This window comes from Hippocampus zosterae, chromosome 18, assembly GCF_025434085.1.
Source record: "Hippocampus zosterae strain Florida chromosome 18, ASM2543408v3, whole genome shotgun sequence".
NCBI lineage: Eukaryota > Metazoa > Chordata > Actinopteri > Syngnathiformes > Syngnathidae > Hippocampus > Hippocampus zosterae.
Window position 1 is genome coordinate 12842372 of NC_067468.1, and position 5840 is coordinate 12848211.

Consider the following 5840-nt stretch of genomic DNA (forward strand, 5'->3'; position numbering starts at 1 on the left):
TCCAACGAGTAAATCATCCATAGGATCCAAAGTGATGAAGGGTCAGTATGATTCATGAAATCATCCCTAGGGTCCAACAAGTTGAAGGGTCAGTAGGATTGAACAGGTTAAGTATACCGTGCATAAAATACTGAAGTAATGGTTAAATTGTCCCGAGGATCCAACCTCTTCAAGAGCCGTTGGATTCAACCAATTAAGGGATCTGTAGCGTCCCAACAGGTAGAGAAGGTGTGTAGTAGGACCCAACTGGTTTAAGGGGTCTAAAAGATCTCACGGCTTCAATGATCTGTAAGATTGATCTCGTTAAAGTGTCCGCAGGATCTAATAAATGGCCTGTAAAATGGTTCCTGTCAGATCTATATTGAAGGATTTGTAGGATCCGAGGTCAAGAGTCCATAGAGCCCACCCAGCTTAGGGGTCCTTATGATCCAAGGCAAAATTGTCCCTAGGATCCGCCCAGTTTTAGGGCCATTGGGTCCAACCAATCTAGAAATTTGTCGTTGTAGAACCCGAATGGTTAAAGGGTCGAAAAGATCTTCACGCTTAAAAGATTTGTAAGATTGATCTGGTTACGGATCCTTAGCATCCAATAAATGTTCTTTAGAACAGGCTGAATTTTCCATGGGAACAATTTATGGGGTTTATCGGATCCATACTCGAGGGTCTGGAGGATTCCAAACAGTTTCTGTTGGAACCACAATTTTTCTATAGTAACGAGGGTCAAACTCTTGTCTGTCGGATGCATTCAACTGTCTTTGGAATCCAACTGATGAAAGAGTCCACTGGATTCAGCCAGTTAATTTGTCCAACAAGTTAAACAGTCTCTGACTTCAATGAAATACTCGAGAGTTGAAAGCTTCCATAAAATCCAACGATTCCTCGTGTTTTAGGCCTTCAAGTGTATTTTTTTTTCTCCTCTGCATCCTCAATCCAGTAGAGTTGGTCTGCCGAATGTTTTCCTTCAAGCCCTTATATGGACTCCGTTGTGGTCTATGGATTAATTCTAATCCCATGAGTTCTGTAACTTTTGTAGCAGGTCAGTAAAGGACCCAATAGCCTATTCTTAAAAACAGCCACAGCAGTAACCTTTTAGCAACCACAAGGAAAGCTAAAGGGAAAACCTTCCTCACAGAGACGTTGACATACTCTCACGGCAATCATCGTTCCGCTTCTTCGCTGTATGAACTGTAATGTACAGTAGGCTTGAGTGTTTGTAGCCCACCAACTCCATGTGTGGGGCCCAATTTAAATCCGCAAGAGAAACCATTGTTTTGGAGCACCTCAGGGTTAGTGGGATAAACCAGTCTCGGCCCAAAGCCCATGACCACACAAGCCTCCGCTGGAACTGCTCCGCACCAAAGAGAACACCCTGTGCTCTTTTGCAATAAAAGCCTCTGCGTCCAATTAAATAAGGGGGAGGGGGGGTGTTAGTTTGGGGGGTGTAGTCCTACCTTAGCAAAAAACAACCCAAAAAACGGACAACTTTAATAGCCTTGTCGGGAAATAAAAGGAAGTTATGGAAAGGATGTTACCAGGCCGTCAATGGGAGTCGGGTATCAGCCGGATGACCTCTTTGGTGTCAAAGGGGGGGCCTCATCAGCGCCGCACAAAAGAGTTGAGTGACAATGAAAGGGCCAATGAAAGAGAGATGGAGTTTCAGAGCCCAAGCGGAAGAAAGGAAAACATCATATCTTTTCCAGCGCTATTCTCCAGTCTGTCTCGCTCACTTTCTGTCTCTCGCTCGGCGTTTGTCAAACTACAAAGGCAGAAACACCTGACCCGTCCATTTAGCCGGCACTCTGTCATGGAAGGAATGTGTGTGTGTGTGTATGTGTGTGAGGGCAGGTGTACGTTGAGGTCCGTGTCGCTGTTTTAGCCGTAAAAGACACAACAGCGGCCTACATACTCCGATACCCGGTCTTTGAATGCACCGCAGCTGTATGGTGGCATATTCACGGGTTTGTAGGACATGTGCTGACATCTGATGAAACGTGACAGGAAATCATTTGTTGGGATGATCACGTTTGTTTTTCCACTCATGCTGTACCGACTTACTGTTTCTATTTCAGAATCAGAATCAGAATCAGAATCATCTTTATTGGCCAAGTATGTAGAACAAGGATTTGTCTCCGGTATAACACGCTGCACTAGTATCATTGTAAACAACAAAATCATTGAACCATTTTAGAGTAACCAGTAGTTTTGTAGTACCATTTTGTGGTGCAAGAAGAGTGACTATGTCAGTGACTGTTTAAGGAGTTAATGGCTAGAGGGAAGAAGCTGTTTAAGTGTCTACTGGATTTGGTGCGCATGGATCTGTAGCGTCTGCCTGAGGGGAGTAGCTGGAAAAGGTGGTGGGCAGGGTGCGGGGGATCCAGGAGGATTTTCCGTGCCCTTGTCTTGATTCTTGCAGTGTGCAAGTCCTCAAGAGTGGGTAGGGCGGTGCCAACGATTTTTTCTGCCGTCCTAACTGTCCGTTGAAGTCGGATTTTGTCCTTTTTTGTGGCGGCCCCAAACCAAACCGTGATGGAAGAACACAGGATTGATTCGATGACTGCCGTGTAGAACTGTCGTAGCACCTCCTGTGGCAGGCCATGCTTACTCGGCAGCCTCAGGAAGTACATCCGCTGCCGGGCCCTTTTCAGGATGGAGATGGTGTTGACTTCCCACTTCATGTCCTGTGAGACATTCACTGTATTCTCCATTCACTGACTGAAAATACCGTTAATCCGTTCCAACCTCCACCCCAAAAAAAAAAATTGTTAAATCGGATTAAAAAAAAAAAATCTAAACTCATCTGTAATTCCATGATATACTCCTTCCTTGGACACCAATTCCATGACATCATGGTGTGGTTCTGTGAAAAATGAACGTGAACAGGCGAATTTGCGAATAGCCAGCTACGAACAGATGCCGTACCGTATTTCGTACGACAGTGGACACTCCATCTCAATTCAAATCCTTAGATCCTGTTTGCACGCGAAACTATCTCAACATAATTTCAATAAACTCATCGAAACGCGATCATCATATTTAAAAATCGTCCATCAAATGTCAGCGCCAGTTGGAATAACAGCAAAATCCATGATTAATGGAAAACAAAATCACATCCGATAGCTATCACCAAAGAGTTAGTCCGATGTGGGTTGCTGCTCGTGACGACGATGTTGATGGCGGCGCCGGCGGAAGCTTGAAAGTGCCGAGATGCCCCCATACTCAGTCCGTCCTTATCAGTCAGGTGTGGCGGCTTGTTGTGGTTGCGTGTGCGTTTCAAGTCCATGCGTAAGGGACGGACAATGCAGATGTCGTGCCACCAAAGCGGATGGTTTTCCCGATGGAATTTCGGGAGCACAACAAAAGAGGGTCCTGCGGATTTTCTTTTTTTTTTTTTTTTGCCCTGACGGTGTATCAGCAAACTTACACACACCGAGGAACATACAAGCGATGTCATAGATTCATTTGACAATTCAATGGCGATCAAACTCACGTTTTGGAGCGACTTCTCTCCATTTTGAAAGTCAGGCTTCGAGCGAGAGAAAAGATGGAGCGAGGGGAAGCCCTCATTAGTGTGACGGTGTGATGACTCAGCCATCGGAATGGCAATAAAAGCTAATTTAGAGGGCTTTTGCTGAAACTGATGTGTTTTTGTCAAGCGGCCACACACTGCAGCTCGGGAGCGTCTGCCAAGAGAACACTCCAGAATAGCAACTATTCATAATACGCCGCTGCCGGCTGGCCCCCGACCGACCCGCCTGCGCCTTTGGAAAGTGCGGATTTATGACGGCTCGTCTCTTTCGACCTCGGCGCGAGATGTTCCTCAGCTGCTCCAAAAGTGGGAAAGGCGAGGTCATCGTCGGACGGCTCGTAGGGACGCCGAGCGCGTTCAAGTGTTATTTCGCACAATCTATGATGCAAAACAGAAACGTTTTAAATGGAGCTTTACGCAACAACTTGGAATTGTCTTGGAATTTGCTGAGAAAAAAAAAAAAACCACCGCTCGTGCGGTTTGTCTTAAGTGCCTGAAAGGATTTATTGCGTTGACTAAATGACATTTTTTATTCGTACGTTGAACCCCGGAGGTTACGTTCAGCAGTTCAAACCTAGTTAAAAAAAAGAAAAAAAAGCTCCTGAAACGGCATCCGCCTCAGCAAATTGTTTGCATTCTTCTTAAAAGCGTGTTGTTGAAAATTCAGCAAAGGTTCGTATTTCAAGAGGAAGTCCTCCGAAAAATCTTCTTGACAATGATGAACTCAATGGTTATTTTGGACACCATTTGAGCCAGTTGTTTTCAAGCAAAAAAAAAAAAAAAACAACAAAAACCCCCCACAAAAACAGATTAAAGTCGTAAATAGCTGTGATTATTACAATAAAAAACAAATACGTAAATTGTTATGGGAAAGAAAAATGATCATCTGAAAAGAATAAAGTTGTATTTTTTTCCAAGGCATAACCAGTCATAATATTGTAAAACTGTTTATTGGGCGGGGGGGGGGGGGGGGGTGAGTTTTAATGAGAGAATTTCACAAATAAAACTTCAAATATTACGCAACTTCCTATGGGAGTGAAAAATACACATTTTGTTCTTAAAAAAAAAAAAAAAAACATTTTTTTTACTTGACCAAAATTTGGCATTTGAACACAAATGTTTCAACCTTGTATATCCTGGCGACATTTTTTTATTGTCCTTTATCTCGCGGACCGCCAAGTTTTCGAACGAGGCTCCCCAGGCCCCAATTTGGGACCCCGCCGCTGTATCGCCATCGCCAGCTCTCCTGACTCGCAAGTGCATTAGTTCGTGTTATCTTCATGTCAACAGTCCCTCTCAAATATTTACAAGAGCCCGATGGGGAGGCGTCCAAACCAACGGCGGGATGATTCACCCTTTTGTCAACACAGTCACACACACACACACACCCCTCCCCTACACCCCAAAAGTATCTCCGTACCACTCGGAAACATCCGCACGAGTAATGTAGCCAAAAGTGTCTAGAAAACAATGCTTGCTCAACGTGACCTCGGGTGCTGCTGTTTTGGTTCGCAGCAACATTCAAATGGAAGAAAGAGTGCACTCTGACACACACGCACACACACACACACACACACACAAACGAGCCCGCAACACGGACACGGAAGCCACCGTTGATGTGTCGACACGCCATAGAGCAAATCATCGAGCAAACTTTACACACACGGTTGCGCGGATAAACAATCCATAGCAAGCGAGAGATAAACTTTTTTTTTTTTTTTTTGTAAATAGCGTGTTTGTTTATTTGACATGCCCTTCCCACCCTTTGTGGTGACTCCTTTACAAGCGACCGCCAACCATATTTGTTTTACAGTCAGGACACTGTGGGGAGTGGGGGGGGAACACACACACTTCCTGAACGCGCACTAACATGAACGCAGACGTTGCTTGAGGGAGACCTGTGTTTGTATTTTTTTTTTTTTTTAACAATGTAAAACGGTTCCCAGGTGTCTTAATAACACGTCTGTGACAATTTTGTTGAAATACCCCAAGGATCAAGAATTATAGGACACTTTATTATTTCTTGTCTCACTGTTTTAAGGGGCTGACCTGTCTCATGAAAGTAAGCAGCCATAAACCCCCTCGCCCCCCCCCCCTCATATATTCCCTGGCCAATTGAGTGTGTGTGGGGGAGGGGGGGGGGCTTTTGTTGCCTGGATAAACAGAGACCGGGCAAGAAATGTGTGGAGTGAGTGCCCATGAATTTTAAGACAATAAAATCATTTTTACTGCGAGATATCAGCAGTCATACACTCGACTGCGTGCAGTGCAGCTCTGCTTACCTTTTGGCTTTGGGGTGATAGCAGGGGAGTCA